At 36.9% G+C, this 24,494-nt stretch overlaps 1 protein-coding gene and 1 pseudogene across 7 annotated transcripts in view; both read left to right on the forward strand.

Moving 5' to 3' along the window:
* The window catches only part of APLP2 (amyloid beta precursor like protein 2), a 76,296-nt gene that overhangs the window by 14,787 nt on the left and 37,015 nt on the right, over window positions 1-24,494 (forward strand). The gene's annotated exons all lie outside the window — the stretch shown is intronic.
* On the forward strand, window positions 8,621-11,941 carry LOC120615648 (40S ribosomal protein S24-like; annotated as a pseudogene).

Raw genomic sequence — 24,494 nt, forward strand, 5'->3', positions numbered from 1 at the left:
TTCTTCTTGAAAAAGTTTCTCCAACATTTCCTGTAATACTGGCTTGGTGGTGATAAATTCCTGGGTCTTCATCACATCGAATATTTTGTGCCAAGCCCTTCTGTCCTGCATAGTTTCTTTTGAAAAATCAGCTGCCAGACTTATGGGTGCTCCCTTGTAGGTAACTATCTGCCTTTCCCTTGCTGCTTTTAAGATTTTCTCTTTGTATTTAACCTTGGGCATTTTAATCACAATATGTCTTGATGTGGGCCTCTTTGGATTCCTGGTTTTGGGGATTCTCTGAGCGTTCTGAGGTTTTATGTCCATTTCCTTCACCAGGTTAGAGAAGTTTCCCATCATTATTTCTTCAAATAGCTGTTCAACATCTTATTTTCCTTCCAGTACTCTGATGAGATGGATATTTTGACCTTTAATAGTGTCCCATAGTCTCCTTAAATTATTATTATAGTCTTGGCTTCTTTTTTCTTGCCATTCTGATTGGCTTTCCCATCCTCTATTTAGGTCATTTGATTCTCTATTCACTTTTTTTATTCTTTTGTTTATTCTATTTAATATACTTCTCATCTCAGATAATGTATTCTTCATTTCAGACTGGTTTCTTTTATAATTTCCATTTTTATGTTTTTTATCTCTTTGTTGAAGTTCTCACTGACTTTATCTATACTTCCCATAAGTTCATTGAGCATCTTTATAACCAGTGTTTTGAACTCTGCATCTGTCAAATTGCTTGACTCCATTATTTCTGGATCTCTGTTCTGTTCTCGTATGGTTTCTGCTCCTTTGTATTTCCATTTTGGCTGCCTTTCCGTGTCTGTTTCTATGTACTAAGCAAAGCTCCTAAGTTTTCCGGTCTTATTAGTGTGGATTTGTGTAGTAGGTGTCGAGTGGCACAGTCTGAGAGGGGTTCAGCTGCAGGCCAAATTTAGCCCAAGCCTCTGCCCCTCTGGAGCCACCTGTTTAGATTCAGCAAGCAATCACAGATGCTGCACTTATAGTTGCCTCAAAAGGCCACACCAGAAACTGAGGCCAGCTGCCTCCAGTGTGCATCTAGGTGCTGCTCAGCAAGGAGCATCTGTCTCTGAAGATACACCTGGATGTGGCTTGGGTGGGGCTGCGAGTTGGGGGAGGCAGAGTTTCAGGGAATCCTCTGGGCTGAGCAATCTCTGTTATCCAGTTTGATGACATCTCTGCTGTGGCGGCACTGTGTCATGTACTGAGAAGGGGGTAGGCTCAACAGAGGAACAATGGATACCGCTCACACTTCTGTAGAGAGTCAGTCTCGCTTTGGCCCTCACTCCGACAACTCAGTGTCTCCCTGTAAGTCCCAGGTGCCCCCTGCGCGCAGCCAAACTGGCACTGGTGCATAGCACAAACAGGTCCATCACCGCGAAAGTCCATTCATGGGCATGGCCCCTTTAAGAGGCGTCTGCAGCTGCTGGCTGCCGCAGCCACAGCCTTTGTCCCACTTAGCCACTTGGGACCAGGCAGCCTCGCGTCCTCGCCATGTCCTACCTTCTGCCGTTGCAGGGTGATTTCTTAGGTTTCTCCCTAGTTGTATGGCTTGTTGATCTAGATCCTAGGCAATTTTTCCTTACTGTTTGCTCCTTGTTTCTGTCACAACTTTAATTTGGTCGCCAGAGGGATGAACAGAGCCTCTATCATCTATGCCATTCTCCCCTCCCCACCTCCTGCGCCCTTTCAGTTATTGTATTCTTCAGGTCTACTTGGTTTTTATTATACTTTCTTACTCTTAGTGAAAATTCTCCCTAAATTCTCCTATTCCACTCTCAAGTATGATGAGCATCCTTTGAATTTTTTTATCAGGCAAATTACCGATCTCCCACCCACCCTTCCTGGGGGTTTTTCTTGTTTCTTCATTTGAGAGAGATTTTCCTGTCTTCATTTTGTTTGACTTTCTATGTTTGTTTATACAAATTAGACAGAATAGCTACTATGCTCCTCCCAGTTTTTAAAAGGTGGCCATATGTAGAAACAACCTCTGTGTAGGCTCTGTGTGGTGGGTGGTTTTGGCAAGCTGATAGGAGCCGAACAGGTGCCTAAGATGTCTGAGGCACTGGCCTACCAAGCCAGAGCGCTCTGGGCAGAGAGGTCAGGTCCGTGTTGTTCCTGCTTTCTCCTTTGTTAGAGGAAAATGGTCCCAGGTATCATAGCTAGGAACATTCTGCAGGTGATCTTGCAGGGAGGCAAAAGCATCCAAATCAAATAGAGCTCAGAGTGGAGGGGAACAGTGGTGCTCACTGTCCCCTTATGGGGAGTTCCCAAGCTCCCTGAGAGCTCCCACAGTTTCCCACCTTCTCTAATTGGTCTCTTTTGTTTGTTTTTCGCAAGCTGTCCATTTATCCCCTAGTTGTTTCACAGGAGCGATTGCTCTCTATATACATGTATATTTGACTTTGTTCATTGAAGGGGATGAATTCAGCATTCTCCTATGTTGTTGCCATCTAACAGTCTGTTTAAATAATCAACTTTGAGTTTTGTTGATTCTCCTTATTGTTTGTTTATTTTACATTTTATTTCTTCTCATTATTATATTTTTCTATTTTTCCTTGACTTAATTTGTTCTTTTTCTAACAGAGATAACTGCTTAATTCAATTTTTTAGCCTCCTTTTCAGCCTCCTAATTATACTTACCCAAAGCCATACATTTTCCTCTGAACAGAGCTTTGGCTGCAGTTCACAAGTTTTTTTTTTTTAAGCTTTCTATTTTTTAAAAATTGAGTTATAATTAACATGCAAATTTTGTAAGTTTAAGTTATACAGTGTGTTTATTTGATACATTTATATGTTGCAATATGTTTACCCCTTTGGTATTCGCTAATAGCAAATACTTCACATAATTATCATTTTTTGTGGCAAGAACAATTAAGACCTAGTCTCTTAGCAGCTTTGAAGTTTATCATACAGTATTGTTGACTACAATCACTAAGCTGTGCATTTGATCTTCAGAAACTTATCTACTAGTTGCAAGTTTATACCCTTAAATAACATACAAGTTTGGTATATAATATTTTCATTATGTTTAAATAAAAAAGTAGATTTTCCATTGTGATTTTTTTTTTTGACTCATTAGTAATTTAGAAGTACATTTCTTAATTTCCAAATATGTGGAGATTATCTGGTTCTCTTTTTGTTTATCAATATTTTGTCTAATATTACCATCTTTGTTTTAAATATGTTCATGGTTTTTTATTTTGTTCATTTAGTAGACAGTTTGTCTTTTAATTGCAATATTTAGTCCATTTACACTTCATGTAATTGCTAAGGTACTTTGGTTTTCTTCTACCTTATTTAGTGCTCTTTGTTCATCCCAGGACTTATTTATAACTAGAAGTTTGTACCTTTTGACCCCCTTCACCCATTTTGCCAACCCCCTATTCCTCATCCCCTGCGCACCTCCCTCTGCCTCTGACAACCAACAATTTGTTCTCTGTATCTATGAGTTTGGTGTTTTTAAGATTCTACATGTAAGTGAGATTATATAGTATTTCACTAAGCATAATGCCTGCAAGGTTCATCTGTTATTGCAAATGGTAGGATTTCTTTCTTTCTTATGGCTGAATAATATTCCATTACCCATACAACACACGCACACACACCATATTTTCTTATTCCATCCCATCCAACAGTTGGTTGACTCCTATGTAATTGAAAATCCACATATATCTTTGGTTCCTCCAAAACTTTAACTACCCTCTGTATCCACGGGGAATTGGTTCCAGAACTCTGTGCATGCCGAAATCTGCAAATGCTTAAGTCCCCTATATAAAATGGTGTAGCTCAGTGCACACAATCGGCCCTCTACATCCACGGACTCCCAACCACTGATCGAAAACAGTACAGATATTTAATGAAAAAAAAAAAAATCCACATATAACTGGATCCATGCAGTTCAAACCTGTGTTGTTCAAAGGTCAACTGTATTCTGCTTGTAGAACTCCTCGAATCTGTGGTTTGGTGTATTTCATCAATCTTAGAAAATGCTCAGCCATTGTCTATTTAAGTATTTAAATATCTGCTTAAATATTGCTTCCGCCTTATTCTCTCCTTTTCTCTGGGACTCCAAAAACAAATATCTGAGACATTGTCATTATATCTTCTATGTTTCTCCATGCCTCATTTGATAGATTTTCTTTCTGCTTACTAATGATTTCTTCAGCTATATCAATCTATCACATACTCTGTCATTGAGTTTTTAATTTCAGTTATTGTACTTTTCAGTTTTATAATTTAGAATTGGTTTTTAAAATTATTTCTAGATCACAGCTAAAATTCTTGATTTTTGTCTTTCATGTCCTTGAACATAACAAGTATACTTGAAGTCTGTGAGAATTCTAGTATCTGGGGTTTCTGTGGGTCTTTTTCTGTTGTCTGTTTCGGGTGGTTTTAATTCGTGTTATTTTGTCTTTATGTTTGTCAAATTATTTTTAGTTATGTGCCAGGCATTTTATTTACACAGATGCTTAAAGATTAATTTGAGGCCTAGGCTAATGTTATGTTCCAGAGAGCATTTGATTTACTTCTGTCTGGGGCTTGAAGTCACTTGCAATCCAGGATCTCATTCTCATTTCATGGATTAAGAGGATTGAAAGTCAGACTGAAGTCTCTTGACATCCTGTCAATTTCTGAATTACCCTTCCAGTTTCAGCCTGCTTTGAGATGTCCACTCTATACTTTAGTTTCTCCAAATATATTTCCTTTCCCCTCTCTCTCCAGCCCTGGACTTCAGTCTCTTTCTCTTTCATCCTTCCATTCTGTCATAGGCTACTCAGCTGTTCTCTTCAGAATCTTTCGTATCCAAAAAAAAAAAAAAAAAAAAAAAGCCCTCCAAGTGGTACACATCTCCTTGGGCTTCCATCCAGTAAATCTTCACTATCTTTTTAGATCCCTACTGCCTTTTAGTGCATACTTTAAAAAGTATTTTATATTGCTTTTCTAGTCCTTATTAGATGGGTTCATTTAATTACCTAGTTGGCCATAATTGGAAGCTAGTTCCCTCAAAATAGATATTTACTGAGAGTTTATGAAGAGAACCTTTGTGAGTTTAAGTAATTAGGAAAGAATAGACAAGCAGGAATAGAGTGTAAGATTCTGCTGGTAGTTGGAATATAATAATAATAACAGCTATATTTATGTTACAATTACTATGTATAGTGTTTTATATGTGTTCATTGAAGCCTTAGAACAGCCCTCTGAGACAGGAACTATAGTTATCCCTGTTTATAGATGCAGGAACTGGGGCATGTACAGATAAAGTAACTTGACCAAGTTCACAAATCAGTAAGTGATGAACTGGGTCTCAAGTTTGTGCTCACTGGTAGAATAGATGGCCTGGATCAGATGCCTGGGGAAGAGATATCCTAGGGTGGACTGTGGGCACTGAATGTCTGTGGAGAAGGCCTACCAGTCAACATTTAGGCAGAAATTTGCAGTTGATGATTCCTAGTAATCAGAAATAAAGAGAAAATTCTTCTGAGGTTATTTCTCAGTCTTCATTAACAAACCATTATCAGGTCATGGGATTTAGATATACAGTAATTGTACATTGTGACTTGAATGTGTATGATCTAAGGAACATATTTGCTGTGCCTATGTCTTATAATCTTTCATTGAAAATGATCATGAGATTTTAAAATGCCTCTTTCAAATTATTATGGTGACTCAGTGTGTATCACATTAAAGAAGAAATACGTGGTCATTGTGAAAATTTAGAAAATGAAAGTGTAGCCAAAAAAAAAAAGAAAGAGAGAGATTGCTTCTAATTTGAATAATTTTTTTCCAATTTTGTTTTTTGTACATCTTTATTTTTTTAAGGGATGAATTTCCCTTTTTGTGTTTATAACCTTCTTCTCTCCCCCTTTGACATATTGAATAACTTTCCAAGCCATTACATATTTTACTACATCACTTTTTATTGAATCACCCTTTATGGTTTGGGGCTTTGAACTCCCTGCATTCTTAAATGTACAATATCCACCACTCTAAGTTGTCTTTTATACTCTGAATTTGGAGTCCTTAAGCTGATACACAGACATTTTGAGTTATTGCATAAGGATGCTGCCTACCAGCCAGTGGTTGGATATTTGCCAGCAGTACTGAAACTAATTTGAATATTTGATTGCATTTTGCCTTATTTTATAAGAATGAGTAAAAATGAGGAGGGGTGTTTATTGTTTTGACACACATAGTTTGATGGAATTGGTGCTTATTTGGTACTTTCTAGATTGAGAGTCTTTAAACCCTGGTGAATATGCAGTGGGCTCAATTATGTAAGAAAAGTTAAGGAATGTTTATAAAATGGTAGCACTAGAACTATGTTTTCAAGGATTTTTTTCCCCCTAAAACACTAGAAATAATTGAAATTTGTACAAATTATGAGCTTTCTAGTAGCAGAGCCCCCAAATAACATGCATATCTTTAAACTTCCTCATCTTTTTGGGGATATGTTTATGTAAAAGCAAGGGTCTCCCTCTTCTATAATTTATTTAATTCATTTCTTTATCATTGGATATTTACGTTTCTAATTTTTATCTAAATATGCAGTGGCTGTGTCTTTTTTATTCTTTTAGCTATATCTTAAATTGACGTTTAACAGAAACCTTGAAGACTTTGGTAATTGATTCACTTTAAGTTCTTTGTAGTTGTCATTGTTGGCACATTTATTAAATCTCTACATGTAGGGCACTGTCACAGAATAAATAACATCAGCCGAAGGCAACATAAAGTTCCTAAGATGATAAATAAAAGAAACCTTTTATATTGTTGGAAAAATGATAGTCAGCATTTCTCTAGCCATTTAAAATAGATTTTAATAAAGCTTATCTTTTTTCAAACCTATTTCTATAGGGTTTACTTCCAGATGTTTTACAGCGTCAGCCACAGATATAAAAATTTCTCTAAATTGTGCAACTCAAATTCCATAGGTTTTTTTGTGTGCATGATAAAATATACATAACAGAATTGACCATTTTAACCATTTTTAAGTGTATAGTCCAGTATCATTAAGTTACATTTGCAGCGTTGTGCAGCCATTAACTCTCCATTTCCAGAATTTTTCATAATCTAAAATGGAAACTGCACTCATTAAACCCCCAGCCCATGGAAACCTCTTAATGAATTTGTCTATTGCAGATACCTCATATAAGTGGAATCATACAATATTTGTCCTTTTGTGTTTGGCTTATTTTGCTTAGCATAATGATTTCAAGGTTTATGTGTCAGAATGTCTTTCCTTTTTAAAGCTGAATAATATTCCATTGTGTGTATATGTTCCACATTTTGTTTATCCATTCATCTGGTGATGGACATTTGGGATGCTTCCCATATTGTGAGTAATGCTGCTGTGAACATTGTTGGACATGTATCTGATTGAGTTCCTGGCAGTTCTTTGGGGTGTGTATGTACTGAAAAGTGGAATTGCTGGATCATATGGTAATAATATGTTAACATTTTTGAGAACTGCCAAACTGTTTTCCACAGTGGCTGTACCCTTTTACATTTCTACCGTCAATGCACAAGTGTTCCAATTTTTCCACATCCTCGCTAACACTTATTTTTCTTTCTTTCCTTCCCTTTCCCTTTCCCGCTACCCCCTCTTCTCTCCCCCTCCCTCTCCTTCCTTCCTTCCTTCTTCCTTCCTCCCTCCCTCCCTCCCTCCATACTTCCCTCCCTCTCTATTCCTCTCTCTCTCTTTCTTGATAATAGCCATCCTAATGTGGGTGTGATGTGATATCTCACTGTGGTTTCGATTAGCATTTCCTGTATTTAGTAATATTGAGCATCTTTCATGTTGGCCATTTATATATCTTCTTTGGGGAAATGTCTGTTGAATAGGGTTTTTGTAGTAATGGTTGTTGAGTTGTAGTAGTTCTTTATATATTCTGGATGTCAATCTCTTATCAGGTATACAATTTACACATATCCTGTGGGTTTTCACTCCCTTGATAGTGTCCTTTGATGCATAAAGGCTTTTAATTTTGATGAAGTCCAATTAGCTGTTTTTTGTCGTTGTCGACTATGTTTTTGGTATCATATCTAAGAAATTATTGCTAAATTAGATTTCATGAAGATTTTTCTTCGTTTTCTTCTAAGAGTTTTATCTTTATAGTTCTTATGTTTAGATCTTTGATTGGTTTTGAGTTAATTTTTGTATATGGGTTAAGATAAGGGTCCAACTTCATTCTTTTGTAGGTGATTGTCCAATTTTCCCAGCAATATTTGTGGAAAAGACTTTCCTTTTCCCATTGAATGGTCTTGGCACCCTCATTAAAAATCATTTTACTATATATGCAAGAGTTTATTTTTGAGCTCTCTATTTTATATATCTGTTTTGGGGTGTGTGTGTGTGTGTGTGTGTGTGTGTGTGTGTGTGTGTGTGTGTGTGTGTAAATGCCAATAGCACACTGTTTTGAATTCGGTAGCTTTGTAGTAAGTTTCTAAATCAAGAACCATGAGTCTTACAACTTTGTTTTTTTAAGATTGTGAGATTCCAATTAATTTTAAAATGGTTTTTAAAATTTCTGAAAAAGATGTTCTTGGAATTTTTATGAATATTGCATTGATATTCATGGATAGTATTGTCATTGTAACCATATTAAGTCTTCCAATCTTCAAATGCCTTAGGTCTTTCATTGTAAATTATTGTAATCAAATTTCTCATAATTGACAGAATATGATTAATTTTAGTTACTGCTGTGACTTCTGGGTATTAGGAGTTTAATAAATTTTATACTTTATAAATTAACTGCCATCCCTTCTAACTGATGCCTGGTATATAACCTACAGCAGAGATTGAACACCTGTGGGCTGAAGACAGAATGGGATCTGAACTTGTATTTTATTTGGCTCTTACCATGATAAGCTTCATTGTATTTTAAATTCAAATTAAACATCACCATTTCTAAATAACATGGATTTTTGTATACAAATTCCTTTCCATTTTTTGGAGGAATTGGAAAGATCTGGCAGCAATGCCAAAGTAGCAAGAGGCCTCCTTGAGTTGTTAGAGACTCTGGTCTCCCTGAGGGAGGTTGAGTGTGGGTTGCCATTTTTGCTTTATACTCCTGTCTGCTCCTGTTACGGAGTTTCAATCCATGTTTAAAAGAGGAGGAAGAAAAGTTGGTTTGAAATTGCCTCTTGAAATATATATTTATTATTCATGGCAGATTTCAGATGAATTAAAAACCATATTTCATAACAGAGTCTTCTTTGATTGGCTGACAGTGTCTTCTTTGATTGGCTGATTGGACTCTGCCATGGCTTCACCCCCTTTTGAAGGGGATTTCTACTTAATGCTATATGAATATTTTTCCTTATAGAAACAATCTCAGTTTCCCTCCCTCCCTCCTTTTTTCTCTCTCTCTCTCTTATCTATCTCATGGCAGCTTTTAAGATAAATGATTATTAGAGGCTTGATTAGCTTCCACAGGAGCTACTTTAATAAAATACCATGCTGGGCTATTATTTTTGAAAGATTAATCTTGTGAATTGATACAAGTCATTGAGACTGAATGTTGGCTAGGGTTGTTTTTAAACAAGGAAATAGTAATCAGGACAGATTAAAATCAGATTTAAATGTTTAAAGTATTGATTTAAAAAGATTAAATGCAAAGCACAGACTCAAACTTGATAAACTCCCAGCCAAGCTGAGACATTACATGTGGTTTTATGTGTGTATGTAGTGAGTGAAGAAGCTGAACTTGTCACAGAATGGTTGAAGTGTAAGACATAGTGCAGATCTAGTACCAATTCCTATTGGATAAATGAATCCTCATGAAAATATCCCTATGGTGACCTGATAGTTTTGCAAGTAACATCTATGTCTGTCTCTGAAAAGCTGGAAAAAAATAAAATAGAACATAAACTCTTGAGTTGAGTTTGAGGTAAAGAAGGTTGCTTCAGTAAACATCAAGAAGATAAAGTTATAAGCATACCATCTTTAGCATTCTTTTTACTTGGTAATTTGTGAAGATAAATTTCTTTTGGCTATGACATTAGTACTATATCAGTATTTGGAACATTTTGGAGTTTTATAGAGAAAATGTTTGGAAGATAGTAAAGAGAAGTGATCAGAAAGGTAAAGAGTGTCTTACAGAAATGTGGATAAGATTACATCATTTTATAGCAGCATAGTTAGAGTTCATTGTTGACCAAGTAAAATATTATCATGTCAGACATTACTGAGACTAAGATATTGTTTTTGTGATGTTATGTAGGTAACTGTATCTAAACTAAGATACAAATATTTGAGGCTAGTGTTTTCATCTTGGCATTAAGTATAAGAAATAAGTTTCAAAAGCTTTTCTATTGAAGTTGTTAATAGCTGTTCCCAAGAGATGAGGAAGGTGAAGGAGAATCATTCTGATACAAGCCAACATAAATTGTCCACATTTGGCTTGGGTACTAAGTGACCAGATAGTATTATATACCTAAATAGCTGCTTGACCTGCTAGTCTTTGGAGGATTCCAGTGAACTAGTTCTGATGACTTTGTAAGACTATTTAGATGAAAAATAAGGAGGCATTTTTCTAGACAAAACATATGTGCTACACAAATTTTCATAGCTGTCAAAAATTACTGTAGTGCTGAGATACTGAGGAGCCTTAAGTTTTTTGTAAAGGCACTATGTATGTTGTCAAAAATAATTTTCTTCTTACTATTTTTCAGTTAGTCGGTATATAATTTAGAGGCTGATCCAGCTACTGCTAAGGACCTTATAAACACTTTGCTTTTTGTAGAGTTATTTTTTATAAACTATTTTTATTGTTGATGTTCCCAAACCACATTAAATTCTCATTGGGTGAATTTTAAAGAATCATTGAATTCTTAATAGTGATATATTAAAGAATAAAGGTCATTTGGGAGTTTTTAACTATAAAATGCATAAAATAGATTTAGCAAGGTGGTTGTCAGTTTTTCATACAAAACATAATAGTTTGGCATTTGTTGATGGTTGCTGTGCTCTTACCTGCCTTTTATTGATTTGCTTTTATGGAGTATCTGAATTCAAATTAAAATGGCATGTTATCATACAGAGAATTGATTAAAGTAGGCAATGTCTGTGAATCATCAAAGGAATATTTTAGCACAAGGAAAGGATGGTTTGATTGCTCCATGGAAGAAAAAACGATTAGATGGATTTTAAGAGATCACTGAACATGTATCTTTGGGAAAATGCCTGGCTCCCTCTTTGACATGATTGAGGCATTCAGAGACTGCAGTGAATTGGCAATGAGAACTATCCAGGAATGTAAACTTGAAGGAAATAATAATAAAGTTCTTATAGCAACCAAGGATACTAACGTTTGCTCCCTGGAAGTTTTCAAGCAGAAGAAGTGATCTTCTTTCTGCACTTCACTAGATTTAAATATTTTAAGAAGCTTCAATCTTTTCCTCCCCGGCTACTGGGGGGTCCGCCACCATCATGAACGACACAGTAACTTTCTGGACCAGGAAGTTTATGACTAACAGACTACTTCAACGGAAACAAATGATCATCAAAATCCTTCATCCTGGGAGGACAGCAGTACCTAAGACAGAAATTCAGGGGAAAACTAGCCAAAATGTACAAGACCACACCAAATGTCATCTTTGTATTTGGATTCAGGACCTATTTGAGTGGTGACAAGACAACTGATTTTGGCATGATTTATGATTCCTCGGATTATGCAAAGAAAAATCAACCCAAATAGACTTGCAAAACATGGCCTGAATGAGAAGAAAAAGACCTCAAGAAAACAGCAAAAGGAATGCAAGAACAAAATGAAGAAAGTTAGGGGGACTGCAAAGACCATTGTTGCTGCTGGCAAAAAGAAGGAGTAAAGATTAGTCAGTGACTTTATTTGTGGTGGTTAAGCAGAATTTTCATGAGAGGATTAATAAACTAAGAACTTAAAAAAAAAAAAAAAGGAAGTTCCAGTTAGTCTTGCCCACGAAGGAAACACTCCAAAAGAACTTTTGTGATCAAGATACTTAAGTTTATAACGTTTGTGTCTGTTCTTTTTTCTCCTTATTTTCATGTTAGTTCAGGAATAGACTCCCAATTTATAATATAATGCCTATAGAAAATAAGAGTACCATTATTGTACCTTTCCTTGTGGCTTAACTTTTGACTGCCATTTAAGAAATGGTCAGAAGTAATTGGAGATCTCTTATATGAGAAGAGTTCGAGTATCTTTTTTATTAGCATTATTTTGTTTATATGCTGTTTCCCCTACCAGGCCAAACTTCCACACAATTGAGAACTTGTGACTCGTTCCTTTCGTTATCTCTGGAGCCTGCTTTTGTAAGGCCCTTACAAATGTTTATTGACTTACGATGAAAATAATTGAATCAGAAAATCCTGTGTGATGTGAACATCATATCATATATATGTTGTGGGAGTATTTTTTGTTTTTATTTTTACTTTGGAAAACCTTTGGATTTTGTTCTTTGGTTGTTAGAAGCCTAGGATAGGGGTTTTTGTTTGTTTCAATCAGGCATAAACATAAATGTGGATCTAAAGAGTTGGGGGATGGAGGGGAGTGTCCCCTGTCGGGGCTCCCCGACCCCTAGCAATTGGATAAAATAAGAACTTTGGCTCTTGGCATTAGACCCACTTACATAACCCATGCTGAAACTCTTTTAAGAAGAATTTCTCAAGGTCCTTTTTCCTAATTCCTGTTCGTTATTTTACTTGTAACCACTTATCTCTTTAATTAGCCTGGCCTCTTCAGAGAAGCTTTGTGGCTCTTTATTCATTTAACTCTTGGCAACTTAAGGATTTCTCAAGGAAGCACACGAGTGCCCCATTCTTGCAGAAACTCTTGCTAGCTAGCCTTCATAATGAAAGAAAGGAAGTGTATTTAAATAGTACTTACAGGTGGAAGAAAAGTCATTCAGATTATCTTTTTTTGTTGTTGTTGTTAACATAATGTTAGCACAATGTTAACTGAACATTTAACACAGCACTAAATAAATAAATGTAGTACACATGTTTAATAAATTTTCTAGTTGACATTTTTTAAGCTAAAATAGATGAAATTAGTTTTAACAATATGTTTAACCCAGTATAGCTGGAATACTATCATTTCAACATGTATAAAATCAAACATGTAATAAAAATAATGAGACATTTTACATTTAAAAAACTTACTAAATCTTTGAAGTTCTGCATATATTTTACGTTTATGGCCGCATCTTGATTTGGATGCTAATCTTCATTAGAAATACTTGATTGTTATTTAGATTTTATAAAGTTTACAGTTGGAAAAGTAGAATTACATTCTGTTTCTACTCAGACTATATTTCCTCACCTCTCTTGTGTCTCCTTGGGCTCATTGTAGCTTTGTTTTTGTCACTACCACCCCATTGAAGTGACTAGTGCTCATAAGCAGTGAAATCTCGGGCTGACATTTCAATTGCTGCTGCTTCATCTCTTCTGGGTCTTCTCCCTCAGTCAAGGACTTTCCTTCTATATGCCCATTAAATGTTGCTATTTCTAATGGTTCTGTCCTTTTCAACTGCTCAGTCTCCCCAGATGATCCTACCTAATCCCTGGGTTTAAAATTCTTTCAGCCTGTTTTCGAATTATAAATTCTTAATTTCCAGCCCAGATTACCCTCCGGAGTTCCTGACCTGTATTTTTGTCTGGTAGATATTTCCATTATTGCCACTTTCATAACCCCTGAGTACCTCAAATACAGTGTTTCCAAAGAAATCTGTCTATCTCCCAGTCCCCTGTCTCCTCCCTACCAGCCCTCTTCAATTTTCTCTGCTGGTTATTAACTCCACTATTCCCCTAGATGTCAGAATTCAAAAGTTGGAATCGTTTTGAACCTCCTTTATGTTTCCTGTCTAGATCTTAGCATTTCTCTAGTCTGTCCCTTTCCTGCTCATGCCTTTGTTCATCACCTTCATCTTGGGTGAATACAGTGCCTTCCTAACTGGTCTCCTTTTCTCTACATGATCTTGCTCCCTTCTGTCTTCTAAAATATGCCTAGCAAGGTCATACTCATGCTAGAAGAGAGCCTGAGCACAGTTTCTGTGGAGATGTTCTGAAGATGTTGCCCTCCACCTCACCCCACAGCTGTTTCTCTTCTGTGGTAAGCCCTGTGCCTGCCTCTGTTGTAGCTCTTCTCAGATCGCAGTGTTCTCAGTTTCCACTTCCTCACCTCTCATTCATAATGTATGCCTTATAGTGTAGTTCTGGGTTTCTCCGTGTCTGGATCCTGTCTCAAGACTGTGAGCTTTCCAAATACATATGCTGAGTCTTATTATTTACCTAATTTAGTCATTTGCTAGGGCTGCTGTAAATCTGAGTGACTTTAGCAACAGAAATTTATTGTCTCCCTGTTCTGTTCTGGAGGCTAGAAGTCCAGATCCAGGTTTCAGGTAGGGCCATGCTTCCTCTGAAGGTGCTAAAGGGGGATCTGTTTCGAGCCTCTCAGCTTCTGGTAGTTCATTGGCTTCTGGTAGTTTCTTAACTCCAGTCTTCACGTGGTGTTCTCCCTGTGTGTTTGTGTCTCTCTCTCCACATTTCCCCTTTTTATATGGATGCTAGTCATAGTGGAGTGGGGCTCACCCTAACCCCCGTATGACTTTATCTTACATTTGCAATGACCTAATTTCCAAATGGGGTCTCATTTGGAGATAGTGGGGGTTGGGACTTTAACATATGAATTTTGGGGGAACACATTTTGACCCCTAATACCCGGTGATTCTCATGTTGACTAGAATTGTAAAATGATTGGATGAAATAATCTGAGTAAAAGATCAGAATTTTTATTTTCTTAACCAGCATTAATGTTTAATCCAAAATAAAAGCTTGTGATTTTAATACTTTCCCATCTCTAGTTTTCAAATATATTCATAATTAGTAGTTTTGAATTAGCGTACCTCAAATGATGTGCAGGCAGAGGATTCTAGTTGTTCTAGCTCTGTCCTGATGAGAGGATGCTGCTTATTATTTTTGGATCCATTTAACATATGAATAAACCAACAGCACAAAGAACAGAGAAGAAGGAAAGATGTCCACAAAATGTTGAAGATGGAAAGTAGATGGACCTGAGTAACTGAGCTAGTAGGCCAGAATAAGTTGACACCTAAGTGCAGGGGGAAACACCAACTAAAAGCAAACTAATTTTCAGAGCAATACTTAAATGAGTGTTGGAAAGCATCAGGGCTCTGAGTGGGTGAGGCTGATAACAGGGAAGGGGTCGAAACTAAATATGAATGACTAGCCCCTCAACACCACCACCCCCCCACTCTACACCCCGGGAAAAAGACTAAGTTTACTCATAGGTCTTGGCAGGCCCAGAAGACAAGGCACCGAGAAGTGAAAATCTCTAACAAGCCCCTCAAAGGTCCCTGACAGCCAGGGTCATGGGCCCATCAGAGACTGTAGGATTCCACTCTGGAGTGGTGAATGAAGGCCACTTGTTGACAAGTCCTATCCATGTACAGAAAACTTCTGACCAGCTTTTCAGTGTCCTCTTAATATTTAATGAATTAGATGGCTTAGGATCACCAACCATTTCAGGAATGTCTTGAACACAAACAAGAACAAAACAGATGGTGAAAGAGGCAACTTGAAAACAATGCAAGGGGACAGATAAATAACTCCAGATAAGTTCCTGATATTTATCTCACAGAGGAGAGGATACTACAGCAGTGAAATAATAGTTTGCAATAAAATATGGCTTCCAGAGAACGAGGAAACATGATTCCAGAAATTCAAAAATATAGAAATCTTTCAGAAAGAGGGAACAAAAAGAAACTAGAAAGGGAAAGGGAAAGGATTGATATAGAAGGGCCAAGATGGAGCTAATAATTTCGTATCCAAAACAAAGGAAACACAGGACTGAGTGTGTCTGGGTTGATGTGGCCCTCCTGAAAGCTTAGGTAAGCAAATGACTAAAACCCAGGACAGGGCATGTTATATTCAAGTTTCAGAATGCCAGAAATTGGTAAGATCTTAGAATTTACTTCCGTGTGGGGGAAAAAGACAGACCTGCATGAAAGATTAGGAATCAGGCATCGAATTGGCCTTAGGTATATTAGCAGCAGTACTGGAAGCTAGAAGACAGTAGCTCCATACCTCAAATTTTGAGGGAAAATTTTGTCCAGCTTACAATTTAGTGCTTGTCCAAATTACCAATAAAGTCTGTTGATAAAATTAAAACTTTTTTGAGACCTGTCATGTTCGAAACTTATCCTTTCTCAGAAAGATGTGAGTTACCTAGACAGGCAGTAAGTCAAGAAAGGAAAGTCCTGAGTCAGGGAAAAAAAATGGAAGGAATTTTCAGGATGGTTATAACCAAAGTCCCAAGAAGGGCAGCTGTGCTCAGGCCTAGGGAATAATTAGTGCAGGTGAAGCAGAAAAATGGTGGGTTGAGGGAGGGCTGTTTTCAATACAAAAGGAATGGAAACTGTTGGATCACCTGGTGCAGATGATAAAAGGATCTTTTTGACAATCTCAGTGTTAATGATCCGTACGTGTGAAACCAAGGAGGTAAAGGACAAAATTCAGTTGCTAACTCTTAAGGGGGAAAGCAGATGCCAAAGAAAGGATCTGTAATCCGAATACTTTTATGTTTAATATTGTAAATTGGAGTGTTGATTTGACTAATGGGGCAAGGGGAAGTGGGTGGATAGACATAGAGCATGGTGGTTTAAGAGTTTAAATCCTTTTTTAATAGGAAGTTGATAATGTCCAGACTGAAAAAATACAAAAATACAGCAACACAGAAAAAATACAGAAACACATTTCTATATTTGTTTAGAAATGTGGCGGTCGATAGCTCGTGAAAGGGCCAGAAGTGTTGCCGCCTCTGAGGGGCATGCTCACCTGGGGTGGAGGACTGCTGTTCTCCTATGAGCCTTTTGCCATGTGGCTTTTCAGGCTGTGTCTGTAGAATCACTTAGCAAAAAAAATACATAAATAAAAAATAAAATATTGCCATACTACATATGTTTCTTTTTTTAATTTGTCATTCGTTATTAGTCTACTTATGTACAGTGTTAATCATTTAGAAATTGTTGCTGGACGAGTTCTGGTCACTAGTTTAACTAAATGTCTTGAGAAAACCGAGAGCATAAGCTTTAGAGTCAGTCAGTCACTTTAGTGTAAATGATTACTTCCAGTATTATAGGTGCTGTTTCCAGATACTGTGCTTAGGAAAACAGATGAGGATCTCCCCTTGAGGACTTATATTCTAATGGAGGGAGCTGGACAGTGCAGGTAAATGAGCCAGAGTAGTTTCAGGTTGCTTGAGGGGTAAGTAAAACAGCAGTGGGTTGGGGACTGTACTCTGGAAGATCCCCTCAGAGGATGCACATTTGAGCCTTGAAAGTCTTGAAAGGTGAAAATGTGCCTTCAAAGGGAAGAGCAGGAGAAGGGAGTGCTACGTGGAGACCCTTGCTGGTGTGTGGACACAGGGACGCAAAGAGGATGGTGCTGAGTACAAGGTTAGGTGATGGAGTGAAGCAGGGGTCCTGTTATGGAGCTGGAATTCCTTGGAACTGAAAGAGTGATGTGTTCTGAGATGATTTAGAATGCTGTGTGTAGAGCAGATCATGGAGGGCAAGAGTGTGGACACAGCTTCCCAGAGGCCCACCTGACAAAGAAAACAGTCGTGCGGTTGTACTTCTCACTGTGTGTGTGTGTTGTTCACACACGTTTACATTCTTTTTATTCATTCTTTTTACTTGACTGTAGCTCTTCTTGCTCTTTTTTAGGTATTTATTTAGTAGGTAGGTGGCTTGAACCCAGGAAGGCTAATTAATGGCCATGACAGCATGCAGTAAACATACTGACTAGCAGCTCCTACTAGCTTTATTATTTTTTTAAATTGCTAATAATTACAATAATGCACATGGGCATGGGTCCCAGACAGGAAGAATTATTGTCTGCAAGCAGATCTGGTGTGCGCTGATAATACAGCTTATATTTACTTTCAAATTTAAATGCTACCTAAATCATAAGAAAGATGCCTTTTGATTTGCTTTGAACTTGAAGAGGGTGGAGCTCTTTCATATTTTTGTTACTTTCACTGTTGTTTTAATGGATATTAGAAGTTAGTGAGTTGTTACATCAAGATTGGTATCTGAATATTGCTTGCAGCTAGTAAACATAGTAAAATGTTTAGCAGAATAGCATATGAAAATTGCTATTTGTATTTTAAAATACGAATTTGCCTCTCTGCTCTGTGAAAGTCATTTTTGGAAATTGTCCTATTTTCTACTTATAAACAGAGATATGGGTTATTTACCTAAGAACTTCTGCCCTTTCTTGCCTTTTGGCATCACAGAACTTTAGAAATACAGAGCTTAAGCCTTTGTTTTTCATAGGCTAGTAAAAACTAAAAAAATTAGGAAGATGAAGTTGTCAGTTCTTAATATTACAGGATATTTTTAAAAACAGACTACCCACTTTTGTCATCATTTTATGAAAAAAGTTTTAAAACAAAAGGTGGAGAGAAAGTAATCTTAGAATTCAGGACAGTTATTAAGAGAACAGTTAGCAGTTCTATACCTTATGGTCATGTATACACATGCACTCTAGACCTTTCTTATTTTTAAGGTCACTATTATCTGTTGTAGACCTTATTACTCCCTAGTGAGTGTTATGGAACCCCTGCTTTAAAACACTAGTAAAAACCATCCTACATATTAAAACATGAATATTTTCAGCTGCATGTATTTGTTTTCTTATTTTTTCCTGGATATGTTCAAGGAAAAGAGATCCAGTGGAATTGATTACAGATCTCTGACATTGGCCTTTCATGTTGTTACATCTCAAAGTCAGAAAGAATGTTTCAGCCAAAGTGGACATGTTAGTTTCTCATCCTAACCATGGTGAAATCACTGGGTTGAGTATTTATTGTAGTGAAGTGAGTCTGTCTGAAGAATAGAATACTTCTTAGAAAGGTATGTTGTTACATTTCAAGTACATGAAATATTTGAAATATGCTAGAAAATGACCTAATTTTTAATGACTGTGATTTAATGCATTTTAAATAAACACAATATCGTAGAGCTTCAAATTAGCGAGAAATATGCTTACAGTTTTTGAGAATATTGCCAGGTTTGTGCTTGGATATTCCACAGAAAACCTCCCGTCATTTGTATTATTTTTATCATCGCAAATCAGTAAGAATGACTTAGAATGAATGTGTTTAATTATTATTTAATTGGTAGTGCTTTTGGATGTTTGTTACTTGAATCATTTCACCCTTTGAAGGTTTAGGAAACACATCCCTAAATATTCCCCCCAACCTTGCACAAATTGTTTATTTAGCACACTGAATAAATAACTGTGTAAATAACACTGGCCAGTGAGTTCAAAAGTTAAGCACAAGTTCACACCATTTAGATCATCCTATATTAATACTCAAGCCTGGCTTTCTGACTTCTGCAGTTAGCAGGCCTTCAAAGTATGACAGATTACTGCTCAGCTTTGGGATCATATAGATTCTTATTCAGTGAGGAAGCTGTCTTTGTTTCTAAGCCATGTTTCTTTAGGCATAAAGAGTTTTAGGAAAGTAGAGTTCTATCTGTTGTGAACCAAAATACCAAAGTTAATATTTATTGTAATACCTGAAATTTGAGCAATGGCATATTTATGTTTCGCACAAGCAACAACTAAGGTCAAAAGAGTGAGTGAATAACTTCCAGGAAGTTGCATTGCTATGAGAGGGAATATCCCTTAAGAAAACCCATTTAGAGCAATAACCTACATAGTGCTCTTTTGATCACAACAGTGTTTCATTAGTAGCTGCAGATTCATGTTGAACTCACTTCCGTGCCAGCCGGAAGCCAGACCAGAGCCAGGAAGCCAGCAGCTCCCGGTGATTTTCCTTTAAATAGTAGGGCAGTATTGTACATGTAAACATTCGGTGACTAAATTCCCACAAAATAAATGTAGGGTATTATTGCGGCCTGCTTTGGGCATGTCCAGTTTAACAGACCAAAAAGGAAATGTGTAGTCTTTTAAGCCTGTTTCATACCATCCTGGATTTTGGGAGGATGAGTGGTCACGTGAGGATTTAACGTGTTTTTTCCTGTGCGCCCATGATTTAAGCTCCAGTTCTGTGTAATCGTAGCCAGGAGAATTAAATCTTCAGAAGCCAGCCCTGTGATAATGATGCTAACATTTGAGTGCTCTAAGGCTGGCATTGTGCTTAGTACATTATCTTAATTTAATCCCCAAAACAAGCCTAAGAGAAATATTTAAGTTAGTAGCCCTGTTTTACAGATAAAGAAATTTAAAGCCTGATAATAATGGCCACCAGCACTTGAAGAACTTCTATATTAGAAGAAGAACTTCTAACAAGCACTATTTCAAGCACTTTATATATGTTAACTCACTTAAATTTCAAAATATCACCATGCTGTGTAGTTACTGTTGTCATCATTTTATAGATGAGGAAACTGAGGTCCAGAGAGGTTAGGTGACCTGCCAAAGATGGCACAGCTAGTCATTGATGGGGCTGGAACGCGGTCACGATTTGTCTGCCTCTTAAAGCTCATGCTCTTAGCATCATGTACTTCCTCGAGGTCAGGAGTGGAATGAGCAGGCTAGTGGTTGGACAAGGCATGGCCCGAGTGTTTCCACTCCTATAAATAATTTCTTAGAATTCCTATTTTATTATAGGAAATTGGAAAGAAACAGGAGCCAGTAAAGATGTTCAGTTGAGAATTTTAGGTCCATAAACACTGCACTACACCTTTTTTTTTTAACATAAAAGTATTTTATGTATTTTTAAATAACTTTTTATAAAAGACTTCCTGCTCTTATCTTAGAGACACAGAAAGACAGACCTCGTAATTCTTGGTGCTTGGATCCTTAACAATGTAATCCAGATGGACAAATTACCATGATCCTTGGAGACAGTCTAAACCATTACCAGTCTTGAAGATGATTACCTCATTTATACTTTAATATTTAGAGCTCTAATAAAAACAGGAATTGTGTAGATGACTGCCTATGAACTAACAAATACCTAACAACTGATATGTATCAGTAGACAGATAATGATGGCCTTTTACATTTGGAGTTTTTCCCCCTAAATCTTCTTTTTAGAATTAAGCTTCTTATTAGAATTAAGTTCAAATGTAAAAGAGGGCCAAGGATTTTCAGCTGGTGTAATGAAACCTGTGACTTATAAGAAGAGATTTTCAAAGTTTGCTGCTAAAACTAGAAAATGCTTAATAAGAATCCTGTTATTTTATTAAATATGGGTTGAAATGTTTGAAGCTTAGACTTTTTAAATTGAAAGCTTCACTTTTGTATTGTTGATGAAGATACTTTAAAGGATCCAAACTATAGACATTCTTTGACAGTAACAAAAATGGACTTTCTTACATCTTAGGCTCTGGGCAGAATTGTGATTGTCCTCCCATCGGAGAGAAATCAAATTTAATATTTGCGCATATGGGGTTTTACTACATTAGGATGTCTGCCTATGTGTTCAGAATAAACAGTTAAGTTTTTCAGGTATCGGGCCTGCTCCGATTATACTTACTAGTTGTCCTAAGAGCACCTTCTCTTTTTGACAGATTGTAACCATGCAGTTATAATTCAAATTCAGGCAGGTAATGAACAGGATTTAAAAAAACAAAACCTCTTTGTTTTGAACTAATTTTAGAGTTTAAAAAATATTGCAAAAATACTACAGAGAGTTTCCTTATACCCTTAGCTCCCGTCACTTGATAATTAACATCTGACATAACCAGGTGTCAAAACTGGGAGATCAACATTTGTACAGCACTATTAATGGACTTACAGACCATCTTCCAATAATTGCTCCAGTTTTCCCACTAATCCTTTTCCTGTTCCAGGATCCTGCCCAGGCTCCCAGTTTGCATTTACTTGTCATTTCTTCTTAGTCTTTCCCCATCTTTCCTCGTCGATACTCTCAAATGTCTTATTGCTGGTAAGGTTAACGATGGTGCCACCACTGTGAAGTAATTTGTCTTCCCTTTTATAATTAATAAATAGCTTGGGGAGCTACCTTGAAACTATGAATTTTTAAAATTTTGTTCAATTAGGTAAATCTTAGGTGCGGGTTTGTGGACACAGATTTGAGTCATTTGAATTTGTGAATCATGAGGAAGCATTCACTACCTTGAGCAAACAAGATTGAATTAGTACACAGGGTTTTTGCATCCATTAATAAATTGTCATTTTACCAGCTTTCTCTTTTAAAAAAGGTCTTTGTGTTAAGAGTGCTTTGTTCAGTATTTATTAGAACTAGAACTGTGTTAACTTGGACACTTGAGTGCCTGTAATGCAGCATCTTCCTCTCCAAGGAAATATGATTCACTCAGCCATAGGCCAAAATCCTCTTAAGAAGCAGCTCCCTTCTCTGCAGGCACTTGCACAAACCCTAGAATCAGATTAGATACTGGGGCAATAGCTTCTGTGAGGAAGTCAGCCATGGGTTTACAAACTTGCATGGATTGGGAGCACTGCATCGGTCCTGAGTGGCTTTGTGAAAGAAGGTGGGGCTTCAATGGCGTCTCTTGAGGTGAAGAATAAAGGGCCTGGGTTAAGTTAGGTTCAGATATAGATTTATTTTGACCTATTTATTACTTTAAGCCATTTCAGGTTTTCACTCCAGTTACTAGAAGCACTTTTTACCAAGTTGAATTTCTGTCCTTAGATAGCTAAACCCTTCCCTGAGCCAAATTAATAAAATAGAATTTCTTATTAAGAATGAATTATTAAGTAAAATGGAAGCTCTTGGCTAGGAAAGCAGTTGATGCATTTTGTTTTCAAAGCCTTCAAAGTGCTGCAGTGTACATAGATCACAAGGACTGGCTTAAGTGCCAAAGCATGGGGCATTAATTTTCTTTCAGAGCTGATTCCATGTTCTCAGGATATCAGAAGTGCTGACTTGGCAGTGAAATCCCATTTGTAACATGTTAGATTAGGAAACAGATTGATTTATACATTGATATAATGGATCAAGGCACAGCGTGTGCTTAAGAAAATGGAGAGCACATTAAATAAGAAAATTTTCAAAGTAAAGAAGTACAAACATAATAGAAAAAAAGATCCTAGTATACTCTAGATAAGGTCAGGGTATGTTTGATTAGTTGATTCCTAGACATGGTCCACAGAGGCTTTTTATATTTCAGATGATACCTTCTTGAGAGTCTCTTATGACCACAAGGATTAATCTTTCTGAACTCAGAAGTGAATCACTATAGCATATTAGCTGTCTGGAACGATTCCAGTTACTCTCTTTTTTCTTAGTGGTAACTGATGTGAGGAGCCTTCGCTGCTTAGCTGCCTCTTCCTGTTGCTTTAACCTCTGGTATTTTAGATTCTCTTTAGGGAAGGTAATGCTGACCATCTCAGCACAAAGATCAAATGCACTTACCACTGCTATATTGACCTCAGTGGTTGACCCATAAACTGAACATTTATACAGTTGGAACTCTCGTGGTCTTTTAGCCAACGACCATAATGAGTAACACGTGGAACACAGTCTTTGGTGCTGATAAATGGGTGCCTGCACAATTTTGACCACTCCACAGCTGTGACTTGGGTGACCTCACATAACTAACTGACCCCATGTCTTACCTGTATTCATTTTTGGAATTTAAGAGGTAAATGTCCCTCTACTCCCCATACTTCTGAAAGGTTAGACATCACATCCAAATTCTTACTTGTTTAATAGCTGCCTTTAATTTTAATATAAGGCCACAGAGAATTTAGGAAATACTGCTCACCATCTTTCAGATTTAACTGCGTTCACATATAACTGGTTTGGGAAACACTTCTAAACTGTCAGTTTGGCTTTCTTGCTTACATATATATCGTGTCTTCCTGGATTTTCTTCATTTATTTCTGTCTGAGCTTTTGAAGTAGGAAGGAAAGAATTTGGGGAGAGCACTGGTTTCAACACACAAAAGTGTTCCTGAGGTTTCCTTGCCTTTGTCTCTGTGTGTACACATGTATATATACCCTGTTTCCTCTATATCATAATCAGTGTTTCTCACCATAATCCTTAGATATGGCTCCCAAAAGAGGGTGACCAGCATGAGATATTTTGGTGCATGTTTTGAACTTATTGTGAAAATTAACACATTTGTCTTGTGCATCCTTATACCTTTTAATGATTGCTTTTGATTAAACATCATTCAAGTATTACCTATAAATAAGTGTGTGTTCCTTTTTGCAGATATCTTTAAAAATTTGGGGGGAGTTGCGGTTTAGGGGGTAGACAGGACTTCACACCAGTCTAACTTCGCATGCAGTTATACTAAAGGCATAGGATCTGCCTTTCGATTTAATAAATGATTATCGTCACAGTAGGGCTACAATAAATACTACTTAATAAAGTTGCTAATTGTTCTCCTCATTGGATTTAATTGGTGTTTTTCAACCTGAATTTACCTAGGCAACATTTTACTTCCAAACAAGCTTTTCCCTAGCTACCCAACAAGTGTTTGTGCTTTCTTCTCGTGCCCAGTAAGAAAGCAGGCTA

Source organism: Pteropus medius, unplaced genomic scaffold, assembly GCF_902729225.1.
Source record: "Pteropus medius unplaced genomic scaffold, Ma_sr-lr_union100, whole genome shotgun sequence".
In the NCBI taxonomy this organism is placed as follows: domain Eukaryota; kingdom Metazoa; phylum Chordata; class Mammalia; order Chiroptera; family Pteropodidae; genus Pteropus; species Pteropus medius.